Below are 16214 nucleotides of genomic sequence, written 5' to 3' on the forward strand. Positions count from 1 at the left end.
GTTGTCATTGGGTGAGCTTTGTTGTAGACAGTCAATGGCTGCCCTGGAGTCTGTATGTATGACGTGTGGGCTAGGGCTTCCATGATCGCAACTGCCTCTGCCTGTAGCGATATTACCCTCATGAATTGTGTGGCATCCCTTGCTGCAAAGCCAGCAGCTGCAGTGTGGTTTAAGGGATCCACTGATCCATCCATTAAGTAGGTTCTACTACTCGGAGGAGTGGTGGCTGCAATGACCCTCTCAGCTTCTGCCTTTAGACTAGGCATGGTGTATTGATTCTTCCTCTTTGACAAGCTCATAACAGAGAACTCGATCAAGGTTTGTGCCCACTGCGGAGCTTCAACAAAGTCAGAGTGGGGGGAGTCCATGCCCTTGGTAAGTAGTTCTTTGAGCTGATAGCGATAACAACACCCTAGCTGTGTGAGACAGCCAGGAGTTGTTTGCAAACAGCTCGTGGTCGTGTTCTAGGCGTCTGAGTATTTTCTGTCTTAAGCTTGTGTTCCTGGGAGTTTGAATGACCTTTGAAAAGAATTGAGCTGCCATTACATCAATTCATGATTCCAGGGGGAGAAGGTTTGCTTCCATGAGGAGGTTGAGGGCCTTCATCCATTTTGGGGACCCAGAATGATCCTGGCAGCTTCATTTTGGACTGTCTCTAATTTGTCTCTTAACTTTAGCTTTGCGGCAGTCAGGGAGACAGAAGCATAGTCCACAATGGGATGGATGGCATGTACATAGAATAATCTTAGCTGCTATGTATCTCCCAGACATTACTCTCATGACAGACAGTCTTGCATTGGTTCGGTCAACCAAGTACAGGACCTCCTGTTTAAAGGAGAGGGTCCAGTCAATCATTACCCCAAGGTATTGTTATTCCCTGTACTCTCAGACTTGTGCCTTGGACATTTTGTCTCAGAGCCATGGCTTTGGGTTTGTCTGCAGAGATCTTTAGTCCTGTCCTACAACACTCCCCAGACACGAGGTCCAGACAACACTGGACTTTATTTAGGCAGTATGGTCCAGTGGAGATGATAGCAAGATCATCTGCATAGGAGATGATCTTGCACCCCACTGGGAGGTTTATGCTGAGGATGTAGGACATTAATGTGTTAAATAGGATTAGACTGAGAACTCTACCCTGTGGCATTCCATTTTCTAATGGCATGTGCTGTGATAGGTCACCTTGGAATCTGACTTTGGCTGTTCTATTCCTGAAATAGTCACCTATCTAAGCCAGGGGCTTTCCTCTGATTCCCTTCTGGATCAGGCTCTCCTGAATAGCAATAGGACTTGCTAATTCAAAAGCCTTCTCTAGGTCAAGGAATACTACCACAGAAGTGACAGTCCTGATTGTGCTTAAGAGTGTGGCTATGCTGTGTGCTGTGTTCATGCCCCTTGTGAACCCAGGGAGGTGTTCATGTGGGGGGTTCCATTTTCCATTGAAGTTGATTTAGTACCATTTTCTCGGCCGTCTTGCCCAGACAGCTAAGGAGACACATGGGGCGGTACTTTCCTGGTTCCTTTGGTTTTGTGATGGTAACTATGATGGCCCTCTTCCAACTCTGGGATAGAGTGGAGGTTTCCCAGGACTTGTTGATGAGTTGCAAGAATGCAAGCTCACCTGCCAGTCTAAGTGGGAAATGATGGGACATAAGATCCCATCGGAACCCAGGGCAGTGCAAGAACTGTTTTTGTAGGTTTGTCTTAGTTCCCTCAGAGAGAAAACATCTGAGTTATTGGGTTCAGCTGCCCTCTCTCTGATATGAGCAACTCTGCCTGGTTGTAGGTGTTGTTGGTTTGCCCTCAGTTCAGCTGGCAGACTGTTGCTACTTCTTCTCGCAGAGAACTCATGCACCAGTCTGTTTGCTTCTGCTTGAGGGTCGTGGTGTGTGCACCTCAGGGCTGAGCGGCTAGTAGCTTGCCTGACCCGTTGCCATAGCTCTGTAAGGGTGGTTCGGTGGTCAAAGGACTCACACCATTCCAGCCACTTTTCCTGCCTGACTCTTATGACAGTTTCCTTGGCATCCTTGACTGCTTCCCTTAAGAGGGCTAGGTTGTCAGGTGTTCTTTGACTTCAGAAATGTTTTCTACACACGTTCACTCTATGGTTGACTTTCTTAATCTCACCATTAAAGTAACAGGCATCTATATAACTCCTGGACCATGGCCGAGTTTTAGGAATAGTCTATGAGGCTGCTTGATTTATGGCACTGATAAGTCTGGCTTCAAGCAATTCCACGTTTTTGCTCTGTGGGGGTTCATTGCTTCTAAGACAGTGGGTCAAGGCATTCTGAAAGGCTTGCCAGTTGGCCTTGTTTGTTTTCCATCTTGGATTTGGGCTGGGCCAGTATCCATGAGGGTAGTAACAGAGCCAAAATGGTCACATGTGACAGTCTCATCGACACACCATCTAATTCTCTCCACCAGAGCTGCAGTGGCCAAAGCGAGGTCTAGGACCCCTCCATGCATTGGCTCTTGGCTGTTGAGAAGAGCGATATCAGGGAAAGTCTCAAGTCTCAAGTTGGCTATGTGATGGCCTGCCGCATCCGGTGCCCCGCAGGGAGCCAGGATGGGGTGGTGTGCATTGCAGTCTCCCCCTATGATCACTCTGATTTGTGCTGCAGTAGCACAGACCTGGCTGATGTCTAAGCTCCTATAGCCTGGCCTGCTGTACACATTGTACAGTTTGAGGGGGCCCCCAGCTCAAAGGCAAGAGAGTCAACATCCTCTCCACAGTGCGGTGCATCGGCTATTGCAGGGCAAGGGATTGTAGCTCTGACCAGGGTGATCAAGCCTCTTTTGCCAGCTATGCTTGGCAGCATGAAGACATGATAGCCTGAGAAGCGAACAGTTCCCTCTATTAATGTCTTCTGGATCAGGACAATGTCAGTGTTCCTTGATCGCACTATTTCGTGGAGGATGGCATTATTTGTATTGAAGCCATAGATATTCCACTGTAGTATGGTTAGATTGTGTGTCATGATGTTACTTGGTGTTAGTTACATCAGAGACGTCCTTATATTCCATTGTGAAGTCCTCGCTGGTTGAGGGATCTTCATCTGTTGTCAGGCTAACCGTGGGTCCTCTGGGAGGTGGAGAGCCTTTGGTAGCTCTGACTTTTGTGAGTTTGGCTCTCCTCACTTCTATTTATTTTGCTGACTTTACCTGAGCATGGTCAGATTGCTCTGGTACTTGTTGCACAGATTCAGCCTGTTCTGGCTCTGCCTGTGAAGGTGTGACCAGGTTGGGGTGGGGAGGGGAATCTCGTCCTGGGGTGAGGGTGAGGCTGTTTTGGCTCTGTTCAGCTTTCTCCCTTTCAAGACTGCAACAGTCTGGGTCATTGCCGTCAAGGCGGTTGTGACTGTCTTCTCCCCCTCCTCACTGGACCTCCCCAAATCTGGTGCTACTGCAGTGACTACAGCAGTCAACAGGAGTCATATCTTCCTCGTCAAAGAGAAGATTATTGTCTCTTGGGGAGGCTTTTGCAGTGTTCTTTGAACTTTTATTCCTGTGGTTCTTTTTCTGTATTTTAGTAATGGTGGGAAACTCCTTTTTATTAGAGATATCCGGTGTCGGCTGTGGAGGGGCTTCCTTTCTCCTAGGAGGTCGGGAGGTCTTTTCTTTTTTGTTCTGTCCCCAGACATGTGTGCCTGGGGGAGCAGGAACAATGTCTGGTCGCTTTTTAATATCCTCTTGTCGCCTGAGGGCCACCATTTTCCTGGCAGAGCAAGCCAGGCTCCAGACATGATGCCCCTTGGCACAGTTGTGACCTTTGGATTTTGTGTCCCTTTGGCCTTCCTTGTGGGCCTTAAGGTACACCTCGGTGTTATGTGCCTTGCTACAGACACCACATTTAGGCTTGGCCTTTCAGCTATCCTGGTGGTGACTGTACCTTTGGCACCGAAGTACCGAAGTGGCTTAGGCTGTAGGAGCCCTAGTTACAAAGATCAAGGGTAGTGACTGGGGCTCCTTTCAAGGTCTCCAGGACTTGCCTGGTTGGGCTCTTCCCTTTCGACATTCGGGAAGCGTCCACGACCTGTAGGTGTGACGTGATCACATCCATATCATATGATAGTGAGAAGCCAAGTAGCAACATCTGGACTCTCCTGTCTTAGGGATTGAGTGACGAGAGGCACACTTTCCTCCCATCATTAAGCTCCTTGGTTTTCTGCAGGAAATTCAGGGTAGCTTGGTCTTTGGGCATGATAATCATGCCCTGATCTCTGGATTTTTCGCTGCATCTCTAATACTCTTACCAGTTGGTAGAAATTACCGAAGCCTTCAGGTTTAGAAGGAACCCTAAACTGTGGGAAACGCCTAGGGGGTCCAGACTCTCCCTCAGAGTCTGTCTCCGGCCTGGGTCGTTTCGGACCGCCCTTTTGGCTTAAATTGTGGGCTACAGTCGTGGGAGCAGCAGCTGTATCGGCTGGTTCAGCTTGTGCTCCCATCTCGGTCAGAGAGGACGTCTGAGGGTTACTCAGAGGTCTCCCTGATTTGGGTACTGGCCTGGAGAGGCCAGCACGAGAGTCCATCTGCTGGACAATTCATGGACAGACATGTTTTTGGCTGATGTCGTGTCCATCTTAGCAGCAGGTCTCACAGAGTCAACCTGCGCTTTGGATTTTCGTTTGCCACTAGAAGCCATGTATGGCTTCAGAGTGACTGTCATAGTCTGGGCCTTGCATGGTTCATCATTTGTATCTTTGCCATAAAATAAGCAGTTCTTTCATCCTCTCACGCTCCCACCCACCACCGAATCCAACAAGGGGAAGTTATATGTTAGAACTAATATCTAACAACCACAGGGGTGGTTAGAGGCAATGGCCGTTGTACCGCCACTCACGGAACCAGTGATATTGACTGCTTGACCCTAGCCTCCCGAAGGAAATCAGCTGATTGATTTGACCGGGCCGAGATCAGACCACCTGTCTTGCTGGAATAGGGGACCAAAGAGGCGTGTTGTTAGCCGCAGGGCGTATTCATGCACTGCATTGCTCAACCTCCAGGACTCCCGTTTCCATAGCGCACAGGGATGCCAAGCACGGCAAACATGTGGGTAGATGTGAACCCCTGGGGAGAGACCAGAGGGGATGCCTTTCCACCTACAAGATAGGCATCATTGTTTGGAGCCCTTTCTTCCTCCCTCTCCAGTCAAACAGCTACCTAAAGGCTGTATCACCTCACAGTGGGAGCTCTAGTCCTGCATCTCGAAGAGGAGATTCCAGTGGCAAGACCACAACTTGACATAGCAAATGACTACAACTGTGTTATGGGTGAACGTTTATGGCACGTGCGACAAGGCGTCACGGATCATCCACAATGCAGCAAGTATACGAGTATTCATCAGTCGCTTTACTTTGCTGTCACACAGGTGTCTTTCTTAAATATACAATTATCTTTTGAACAGCAACTCGTGTAACATCCAAATACTGTTTTAATACCTCATGTGTTTAATAGTTTCAGCTGCTCATTTATCTTTTAAACTTTGTTTAAACATTTATCCCCTTAAAACTTCATTCAATATTTTAATATCTATATCTCTAATCTTCCAGAATAAGAGTTAGAAATGGGAGAATGAACACTCGTAGGTAGTACAAGAAATTATAATAATAATAATTATGAAAATATAAAATACAACACGAAAAGAATAGTAACTCAAACAACAACAAGACTAGAAAACAATAACGGCAGCGGTCACAGTACAGTTACTGGGGCACACAAATAATTGTTCGAACAACACCGCAGGTAAACACAATAGGGTCAGATAACCACACTATACATGATCTGTGGCAGTGTTGGCGATGTGGTGCGGTTGGTGGAGAAAGCGTCGAGAAAAAGAAATGCGCCAGTTGTTATAGGCCGCGTGGAGCAAGGTAGAGGAGCTCCGGTAGTCGCTGCCTGCTGTCTGCCGTGTGCCTGCGACCTCGAACGCTAATCTCAGCTGGTGCGAACCACCGCCACGACAGGTGGATTGGCAACACGCTGGAGGGCCGGTAGCTGGCTCATTGCTGATCCACGCACTGGGTGGATTGCAGGCGTGTTGCAATCATATAAGTGTTTCTTCGCGCATAGCAAGGCTACAGGGTGTAAGATACCCACAGGGCCCACGGCAGCAGAAAACCTCATCCTTATCGTAGACCAGCTGAAGATCCGTGCGGGTGCGAGCGCCGGCGGCAAACAAGGGAGGAAAATGAGGTGTGGGAATAAGGACGAGAATGGCGCGCCACTACGTTTCCACTGTACTAGCCTGGAGGTTGCGTAAGGTTGGCAGTTGACCTGCCACAAATTCACCACACACACACACACACACACACACACACACACACACACACACACACACACACAAACACACACACACACACACACATACACATACACATACACATACACATACACACACGCACACGCACACGCACACGCACACGCACACGCACACGCACACGCACACACACATAACACATAAGCAATCAGATATAAAAACTTGTTATTATGATTAAAATTATGATAAGAATCAAACTACACACAAGAACATTCACAATATTACTAAAATGTTGAAGTCGGTCAGTACATTAAAAGACACGTAAGTCAGATAAATTTTAGTGCATGTACACTATTCACACACTAGAATGAATAAAGCATAAGTAAAACAGATAATAAGTGATGAGTAAATAGATAAATAATTAACTAAAGCACCAGTAATTATAATATTAATTAAATAGCTAAAACAGCTCAAATACCTTGCCTAAGCCCCCCGCGTGCTGAAGACCGTGTGTTTTAACCGCCACTTGGTGACGGATGCCTCTGTTGACACGGGGCGCCTTGGCCCGGGAAGAGCCTACAGGTTCGCCTTGAGAAGCCGACAGTGCCACTCCGCCTCAGGCACTCTACAAGTATGCTCACTTGCAAGGCCTCAATCGGTTTGTGAGCAGTGACTATTGTAGACGATGTAAGTGCAAGGGTCTTCGTTAATAAATGAGACATGAACTAAACATCAATGAGACATCCAACAGTTCTGAATAGCCAAGCTATGACGTTATTATTAATGCCAAGCTATAGGTGGGTGCTTCGGTAGTTTGAGAGAGGAGAGGTTGCCACGGTTTGAGTGCGAGCACCGGTTATCGTTGAAACGATAACAAAAAAAAAATATAAGTACCTGGGTTGATATATCATATGTAACAGGCCAACAAGAGGATGATTGTGCCAACCATCACAACTGCCTAGCACCACCCACCCTCTATCTATCTATCTACATATCTATCTCAATCTCTATCTCTCTTTCTCTCTTCCTCCCCCCCTTCTCTCTCTCTTCCATATACATATACACATATATGCATATATATATATATATATATATATATATATATATATATATATATATATATATATATATATATATATATATATATCTGTGTGTGTATACATATGTGTATATATATGTGCATATATATATGTATATACGTTGCCAGGGTTTGCTTTTTAAAAGGAATCAGAGCAGTCAGATCAACGGAAACACACCAGAGGACACATACAGAAGGTTTATTGCTAAGGGCACTACACTACACTACACATAACTATATATGTACAATCAGGAGAGAGACGATCCAGGCGAGGTCACATTTTTGCCTGGTGCTCCTTTTATTTGCCACGCCGATGTAAAGGCCCGATACTATCGTTCGTGGACCTGCCCTTCCATCACCCACACTCTTCCGGCGATCACGGTCTTGCCTTCCATCAGACTTGCTGCACCGTTGCTCCCCCAACAGGTCCTTTACTCCGGGCAGCTCTTCCAGCGTCTCCTAAGCAGACAGCTCCTCCGTCTTGTCCTCGAACGGCCGCTCCTCCAGAGTATCCTCGGACGGCAGCTCCTCCGGCGCGTCCGCGGCATACGACTCCTCCGGCAGTCCGATGCCCACCAGATCCATGGGCGGGCATCCCACGCCAAATGATCGTTCGGGTGCACATCCCGCACCCACCAGTTGCTCCTCCTGCACGTCCTCCGCAGGCAGATCCTCCGGTCCTTCCGGGGCAGGTAGCTCCTCTAGGTTTTCCTTGGCAGGCAGTTCCTCCGGCAGTACGATACCCACCAATTCCTCGGGCGGGTATGCCACGCCAACTGGTCGTTCGGGTGCATATCCTGCACCCACCAGTTGCTCCTGCGCGTTCTCGGCATGTAATTCCTCCTGCGCATTCTCGGCAGGCAGTTCCTCCTGCGCGTCCTGGGCACGCGGCTCCTCCGGCGCGTCCTGGGCGGGCGGCTCCTCCGGCGCGTCCTGGGTAGGTGGCTCCTCCGGCGCGTCCTGGGCAGGCAGCTCTTCCAGCGCATCCTTGGTAAGCGGTTCCTCAGGCAGTACGATACCCATCAGATCCTTGGGCGGGCATCCCACACCTACCCACGTGTTTGCCGTGCGTGGCAGCCTTGTGCTCTGTGGAGATGGGAGTCCTGGAGGTTGAGCGATGCCGTGAATGATTACGCCTTGCTGCTAGCAACACGCCTCTTTGGTTCTCTATTGCAGCAAGACAGGCGGCCTGATCCTGGCCCGGTCAGGTCAATCGGCTGGTCTCCTTCGGGGGGCTAGGGTTAAGCAGTCATGCCACCATTGGCACTCACACTGGTCCATGAGTGCCGTTACTGTGGCTATTAGATGCGGATATACTCTCATCACCCCTGTAGCTGTTAGACACTGGCTCTAACACTCAGCTTCCCTTTGTTGGACTCCGTGGTGGGTGGGGGCATGAGAGGATGAAGCACTGTCCTAACACATAGAAAAATTAACAAAAAAAAAACACAGACAGACTCAAATGTTGACGACCCATGCAAGGCCCAGACCATGGCAGCCACCTTGAAGCCATACGTGCCTCCTGGTGGTAAATCAAAACCCTGTGCACAGGATGACTCTGTCACACCTGCTGCCAAGATGGACAAGACAGAAAAACCATCTAATAGCAATATTTCTGTCCATCAGATTGTCCAACAGATGGACTCGTGCTGGCCTCTCCAGGCCTGCACCCAAGCCAGGGAGGTCTCTGAGTTCCCCTCAGACGACCTCCCTAACTGAGTTGGGAGCACAAGCTGAACCAGCCGAATCAGCTGCTGTCCCAACTAGCAAGCCCCAAAGCCGAAAGGGCGGGCAGAAACGTCCTACGCCGGAGACGGACTCTGAGGGAGAGTCTGAACCCCCTAGGCACTTCCCCCAATTCAAAGTGCCAGCTAAACCCAAAGGCTTCGACAATGCCTACCAACTGGTCAGGTCATTGGAGATGCAACGTAAAATCCGGCTGTCGATCCAGGTTGCCAGATTTCAGGGCATGATCATCATGCCCAAAGATCAAGCTACCCTGAGTTTCCTGCAGGAAACAAAGGAGCTGCAAGATGGGAGGAAAGTGAGTCTCTCACCACTGAATCCCGAGGATAAGAGAGTCAAGATGGTGTTACTTGGCTTCTCAGTCTTATATGATGTGGATGTCATCACATCACACCCACCCAACCAGACAAGTCCTGGTGACCATGAAAGGTGCCCCTTTCAGGTGATCTGGGTAACTGGGGCACCTACAATCTCAACATATGTGCCTGATCCACTTCGGTGTTTCAAGTGCCAGAAATATGGCCACCACCAGGTTAGCTGCACAGCCAAGCCTAAATGTGGTATCTGCAGCAAGGCACACAACACCGAGGTGTGCCTCAAGGCATATAAAGAAGAAAAGAGGGACACAACAGCCAAATGTCCCAACTGTGCCAAGAGGCATCACACCTAGAGCCTGGCTTGCTCTGTCAGGAAAGAGGCAGCCCTCAGGCGACAAGAAGTTGCCAAAAAGCAACCAGACTTTGTTCCTGCCCCCCCCCCCCCTGCACCTATGTCTGGGGAAAGAACAAATGCAAAAAGGCCCCCCGAGGAAGGAAGCTGCCCCCCAGCAGACACCAGATATCTCCAACAAAAAGGAGTTTCCAACAATGAAAAAAGTGCAGAAGAACCACAGGAATAAAAGTTCAAAGAGCACTAAAAAAGCCTCCCCAAGAGATGATTATCTTCTCTTTGATGATGAGGTATGACTCTCCTGTTGACTGCTGTAGTCACAGTAATAGCAACAGCCCTGGGGAGGTTGAGTGAAAAGGCCGAGAAGGCAGTCACGGTCGCCATGACGGCAATGACGCAAACTGTCACAGTCCCGAAGGGAAGGAAGCTGGAGAGAGCTGAACCAGCCCCACCCTCACCCCAGGACGAGACTCCCCTCCCCACTCCAACCCAGGCCATGTCCTCACAGGCAGAGCCAAACCAGGCTGAATCTGTGCAGCCAGAGCCAGAGCATGCTGACCTTGCCCAGGCAAGGCTAGCAAAGAAAAACACACAGAAAAAGCCTGAGAGAAAAGCCCAACCAACAAAAGTCAGAGCTGCCAAAGGCTCTCCATTCCCCAGTGGACCCAGGGATAGCCTGACAACAGACAAAGAACCCTCAAGCAGTAATGGCATTGTTTGACTGTCAGACCAAGTAACATCATGACACACAATCTAAGCATACTACATTGGAACATCGATGGCTTCTCCGCATGGAATGCCATCCTCCATGCAATAGTGCGATCAAGGAGCATTGACATTATCATGCTCCTGGAGACATTAACGGTAGGACCTGTTCGCTTCTCAGGCTATCATGTCTTCATGCTGCCACACATTGATGACAAGAGAGGCTTGATCACCCTTGTCAGAGTAACAATCCCCTGCTCCGCAATAGCCGATGCATAGCACTATGGAGACGATATTGAATATCTTGCCATCGAGATTCACCTGCCCGGGGGGCCCATCAAACTCTACAGTGTATACAGCCAGCCAAGCTGTGGGAGCTTAGACATCAGCCAGGTTTGTGCTTCTGCAGCACACGACCGAGTGATCATAGGGGGAAACTTCAATACACACCACCCCATCCTGGCTCCCTGCTGGGCACCGGATGCGGCTGGCTATCACATAGCCAACGTGCTTAAGACATTTCCTGAGATCACTCTCCTCATTACCCAAGAGCCAACACATGTCAGAGGAGGATCCTAGACCTCACCCTGGCCACTGCGACTCTGGTGGAGAGGATTAACTGGTGCGTTGTCACAAGTGACCATTACAGCACTATAACTACCCTCATGGATGCTGACCCAGTTGAAATGCCACGACTGAATCCAAGATGGAAAACAGACAAGGCCAATTGGCAGGCATTTCAGAACGCCTTGGCCCACTGTCTGAGAAGCAATGAACCCCCACAAAGTGGACTTGTAAATGCAATTAATCAAGCAGCCTCACTGACCATACCTAAAACTCGGCCTGAATCCAGGAGTCACAAAGACGCCTGGTACTTTACCGACGAGCTTAGGGAGGTCAACCACAGAGTAAACATGTGCCGAAAACAATTCCGAAGGCAAAGAACCCCTGACAACCTAACCCTCCTAAGGGAGGCTGTCAGGGATGCCAAGGTAAATGCCATCAGAGTCAGGCAGGAAAAGTGGCTGGAATGGTGTGAGTCCTTCGACCACCAAACCACCCTCTCAGAGTTATGGCAACGGGTCAGGCGAGCTACCAGCCGCTCAGCCCCGAGATGCACACACCATGACCCACAGTCAGAGACGGACAGACTGGCGCACGAGTTCTCTGCGAGAACAAGTAGCAACAGTCTGCCAGCTGAACTGAGGGCAAGACAAGAACGCCTACAACCAGACAGACTTGTTTATACCAGAGAAAGGGCAGCCAAACCCGATAACTCAGACGTTATCTTTTCTCTGAGGGAACTAAGAAATGCCTATAAAACCTGTTCTAGCACAGCCCTGGGCTCTGATGGGATCTTGTACCCCATCATTTCCCACCTGGGACTAGCAGATGAGCTTGCACTCTTGCAACTCATCAACAAGTCCTGGGAAACATCCACTCGACCCCAGAGTTGGAAGAGGGCTACCATAGTTCCCATCCCCAAACCAAAGGAGCCAGGGAAGTACCACCCCAGAAGGGAATCAGAGATAAGTCACCTATCACAGCACATGCCACTAGAAAATGGAATGCCACAGGGTAGGGTTCTCAGTCTAGTCCTATTTAACACATTAATGTCCTACATCCTCAGCATAAACTTCCCAGTGGGGTGCAAGATCATCTCCTATGCAGATGATCTTGCTATCATCTCCACTGGACCATACTGCCTAAATAATGCCCAGTGTTGTCTGGACCTCGTGTCTGAAGAGTGTTGTAAGACATAACTAAAGATCTCTGCAGCCAAATCCAAAGCCATGGCACTGAGACATAAAGTTCAAGGCACTAGTCTGGAAATCCAGGGAATGGACTTGGAATGGCTTCAGGACTTCCAATACCTTGGGATAAGAATAGACCGGCCCCTCTCCTTCCAGAAGGAGGTCCAGCACCTGGTTCACCAAACCAAAACAAGACTGTCTGTCATGTGAGCAATGAGTGGGAGGCACATACGAGCCAGACACAAAGTACTAAGATCATTCTATGTACATGCTGTCTGGCCCATTGTGGACTATGCTTCAGTTGCTCTGATTGGCATAAAGAGAAAAATTGGAGACCAGGATCATTCTGAGTGCCCCAAGGTGGACGAAGGTCCTCAACCTCCTCATGGAGGCAAACCTTCTCCCCATGGACTCACGAATCGATCTAATGGCAGCACAATTCCTGCCAAAGGTCATCAAGGCTCCCAGGAACACAAGCCTAAGACAAAAAATAGTCAGACACCTAGAACAAGACAACAAGCTCTTTGCAAACAACTCCTGGCTGTCTCACACAGCCAAGATGTTAATACGCCATCAGCTCAAAGAACAACTTCCTGCTAATGGCATGGACTCCCTCCACCATAACTTTGTCGAAGCCCCGCTGTGAGCACAAACCTTGATAGAGTTTTCCATCATGAGCCTGTCAATGAAAAAGAGTCAATACCCCACGACTAGTCTACAAGCAGAAGCTGAGAGGGTCAATGCAACCATCACTCTAGTAGAACCTACTTCACGGATGAATCAGTCACACTGCAGGCACCGGTTTTGCAGCAAGGGATGCCACAAAATCCATGAGGGTAACAGACAACGCCTCCTCACTATAGGCAGAGGCAAGTTGCAATCATGGGAGCCCTAACCCATGCGTCCCTGAGGGCAGGACACATGGTCATACATACAGACTCCAGGGCAGCCATCGACTGTCTTCAGCAGCGCTCACCCAAAGACAACATCTACCTTCTGACTACTATTCTCACAATGGATTCTTGCTCAGGGTAGAAGAATAATCATAAACTGGGTCCCCAGCCACATTGGATCAGAGGGAATGAGCTTGCTGACAGACTAGCCAATATTGGCAGGGGTATGCTCCCAAATCCCATGATCATACAACCAAGCCGAAAATTACTAAAGGAGAAGTGTACTGCGGCCGCTCGTGCCTTCCTCCTGCAGCTTCACAGAGAGGAAACGAGATCCTCCCCCTCGGACAGCTGGTACTCAGACGCCACAGGCTATGAGCCACTGGCACTCTCTGAAATAATCAACAGAGGTACCATGCACAGTTTTCACTGTGCATGGCAGATCATGGTGAAGAGAGGTGTTGCATGCATTGCAGCGAGCCGAACGCCACACTCGTACATTACTTAGAGAATTGTGAGCACACACAATTCCTGAGACAGGGTCCGCCGACAACAGCCGCCGTGGTGGTAAAGAGATTATGCGGTATGCTTACACCATGGCGGCAGGAACGCCTGCTGGCAATCCCTCCGCCACGGTAAGCACCGAGTGTCAGAAAAGAAAATGAGATAAGCCGGGCCATATATGGAAGGCCCGGGCGAAGCTAGATCTTCGCAAATCTCTATCGTATCATCGACATACGTACATATGTATGCATATGTGTTTGTATATATATGTGTGTGTGTGTGTGTGTATGAATATGTGTATATATAACTATATGTATATATAACTATATGTATATATAACTATGTATATATACAAATATATATACATACATATACATGTATATGTGTATATATTTATATGTATATATGTATATGTATCTGTATTTATATATTTATATATTTATACATATATATATATATATATATATATATATATATATATACATATACATATATACATACACATACATATACATGTATATTGTCAGGTTCTCCGTGAAGGGATCAGACAGGGAAAGTAGCAAAGGCACGGGCAAACTTGATAAGCCTTTATTCATGCAGTGGTGATACACGTGACATACAACACTGTTACACAAACAGGTATACGGGCACGGAGCAATAGGTTTACATAACCAAGTCACTGCACTTTACTACCCGAAAGTCACTGCACACAGTCACGAGCACTTTATAACAAAATAGTCACAATCACTGCACCACACACTAGTCACTATATTTAGTCACAGAAAAGCACTTGAACAGGTACTGTATCCAGGGAGGCACGTCGCGCGGCGACAGTGGGAGGTCGACTGCCGAAATTAAAGGCAAGGCAAAGTTAAAAGAAAAGACCCGTTACCGGGGGGAGAGAAGATGGGAGAGGGGAAGGATAAGGGGGGAGATCGAAAAGATGATTTAGTAAGAGAGAAAAGAGTCTGGACTTGAGTGGATATCGAGCAGCTGAAAAAGAAGGACTCTCCTCTCCTCTCTCCCTGCGGTGAATCGGTCCTTACTTGGACGATTCAGAGCGAAGGGAGGACCGTACCGGAAAAGGCGCAGCGGGTGGCGCCAAGCCGGATAATGCCAAGAGAGCCACTATGACCTCTCGGTCGTGAGACTTTTGCATGGGCGGATTAAAGAGATGTACCGCGCCCAGTCCCATGCAATTTCGGCCTCGGCTCTTACGCGTTATCGGACGGCGATGTGCTTGCATTTAGCTTCGTGCCCTCCTAGCCTACTCTTTCCTATACGAATTTTCGGCATTTGGTTAACTGTGTGCACACCTTCTGGTGAACTGGACCCCATCTTTGGGCGCGTGCTCGGACGTGGGCAGACCTTTACCTCCCGCAGGGGAGAATGTGTCTGGGGGGCAGGTAGGAGCCCCTCACTTTGCCTGGTTCTGTGTAAATAGCTACCGCTAGACAGAACACTAACTTCCCGTCATGTGATAGGAAGTGCCTGGATAAAAGTTAGCTTCTCTCCCTTACTGTGATGAAATAGTCTGTGGTTGGCTGTTTCAGAGGGATGAAGAAACTCTCTGGAACAGGTACAGGACCCCTCTTCTCTAACTGAGGTGAAATAGCCTTTGAGTGTTTCAGAGAGAAGAGGGACTCGCTTTAAAACCCGTCCTGCCATAGGAACCGCCTGGAAAAAAGTTAGCTTCTCTCCCTCACTGTGATGAAACAGTCTGTGGTTGGCTGTTTCAGAGGGATGAAGGAACTTACTGGAACAGGTGCAGGACCCCCCTCTTTTCTCACTGAGGTGAAACAGCCTTTGGGTGTTTCAGAGAAAAGAGGGATTCACTTTAAAAAGCCGTCCTGACATAGGAACTGCCTGGAAAAGGGTTAGCTTCTCTCCCTCACTGTGATGAAATAGTCTGTGGTTGGCTGTTTCAGAGGGATGAAGGAACTTACTGGAACAGGTGCAGGACCCCCTCTTCTCTCACTGAGGTGAAACAGCCTTTGGGTGTTTCAGAGAGAAGAGGGATTCACTTTGAAAAAAGGTACAGGTCCTCTCTGAGGGATGGAGAGGAACTGCCTGGAAAAAGTGAAAGAGCTCCCCTCCTCACGGAGGGAGGAGCAAAAGTGTTCCCAACAATGATGTCCTGTAGGTGGAAGGGCATCCCCTCTGGTCTCCCCCCAGAGGTTCACACCTACCCACGCGTTTGCCGTGCGTGGCAGCCTTGTGCGCTGGGAGACGGGAGTCCTGGAGGTTGAGCGATGCCCTTGAATGAGTACGCCCTGTGGCTAGCAACACGCCTCTTTGGTCCTCTATTCCGGCAAGACAGGCGGCCTGATTGTGGCCGTCAGGTCAATCGGCTGGTCTCCCCCGGGAGGCTAGGGTCAAGCAGTCATGCCGCCGTTGGTACCCACACTGGTCCGTGAGTGCCGCTGCAACGGCTAATTGGCTGCGTATATCCACTCACCACCCGTTGCTATTAGACATTGGCTCTCACACTCAGCTTCCCCTTGTTGGACTCCGTGGTGGGTGGGGGCGTGAGTGGATGAAGCACTGTCCAATTACATGGAAAATAAAACTAAAAAAAACCCTCAGACAGATGCTAATGTTGAAGA

This window comes from Penaeus monodon, chromosome 6, assembly GCF_015228065.2.
Source record: "Penaeus monodon isolate SGIC_2016 chromosome 6, NSTDA_Pmon_1, whole genome shotgun sequence".
NCBI lineage: Eukaryota > Metazoa > Arthropoda > Malacostraca > Decapoda > Penaeidae > Penaeus > Penaeus monodon.